The sequence below is a fragment of the Taudactylus pleione genome, unplaced genomic scaffold (assembly GCF_031769625.1).
Source record: "Taudactylus pleione unplaced genomic scaffold, aTauple2 ptg000100l, whole genome shotgun sequence".
Classification (NCBI taxonomy): domain Eukaryota; kingdom Metazoa; phylum Chordata; class Amphibia; order Anura; family Myobatrachidae; genus Taudactylus; species Taudactylus pleione.
This window is the reverse complement of record NW_028284502.1, coordinates 10,283,523-10,284,650: the sequence shown is the minus strand read 5'-3', so window position 1 is coordinate 10,284,650 and position 1,128 is coordinate 10,283,523. Positions and strand designations below refer to the sequence as shown.

General features: G+C 38.0%; 1 pseudogene; it reads right to left on the bottom strand.

Annotated features, from left to right (window-relative positions):
* Positions 1 to 493: 493 nt before the first annotated feature.
* LOC148526359 (5S ribosomal RNA) lies at positions 494 to 612 on the bottom strand (annotated as a pseudogene).
* Between the last annotated feature and the right edge of the window lie 516 nt (positions 613 to 1,128).

The window sequence follows — 1,128 nt, the reverse complement described above, 5'->3', positions numbered from 1 at the left end:
TTGATTTAACCACCTGTGCTGAAACATGGATATCACTAAAACCAGGACTGTTAGTGTGCCTTGAGGACCGTGGTTGGGAATCACTGGTTTAGAGTATAGAACATAATAGCCTATCATAATTCATTATTTAGGCAGTATAATATGATTGATGCCCTGGATATGTGTTAGAATTAAAAAATATATAAAAAGAAGGTTTTTTTGGTAATTTTGCTGTAGAGGAAGGAATCAATAAAAAAAATCAAAGATTTAGTTAGACATAAAGTTCAAAGTTCCATTCTTTCATATACAAAACTCCTACAGTTTTTTCAGTCTTTATCCGCTTTTTATATGTTTATAATCCTCATTATGATTTTACAAGTACACTTGTGTTAGTCACAAATTGTTTGCTGGCTCTGTATCCAGTACTCCTCAGCATTCATGAATCCTTTCAGTATTCCCTGGTCTTCAATCTTCATTGCTCATATTCCCATGAGAAAATTGTCACCTGACAGAAATTTTGCAGCACCTGGTACTCCCAGGAGGTCGCCCATCTTAGTACTAACCAGGCCCACGGGTGCTTAGCTTCCAAGATCAGACAGTATTGGGCATACATCCAGTGGTATGGCTGCAATAAAGAAAGGTGACAATGTCTCATCAATCTACCATACCTGATCTTCTCAAGGAGGTCACCCTCCAGGGTACTATTCAGGCCCTCCACCATTGCCAATATTGGATTGACTGCGAGGTATATTGGTAGATGGGAAATTACCATTACAAGAATGGAGCAATCTCATAGTTTTCATTGAATCCTTTTGGTGCCAAAGTGTCCAGTTCAAATAACCAATACATTTCACGTCTTGAAAGTAGATTTCCAAGATCTCCTCCTCGTTCTCCTAATGTGACATGTTCACATAGCCTTGAATGTGATATCTTCCGGATTGGAATTATGTACTAGAGAGAAATGTTTTGAGACCGCATGTCCTTCTACTTTGTTGCGTATATTGCGGATATGTTCCTGGATTCTCAGTTTCAATGGTCTTTTGGTTTTTCCCACGTATTTAAGTCCACAGGTACATTCCAGTAAGTAAATTACAGAAGTGGAGTTACAGTTCATGAAATTTTTTATTTTGAACTCCTTCGATCCCTCTG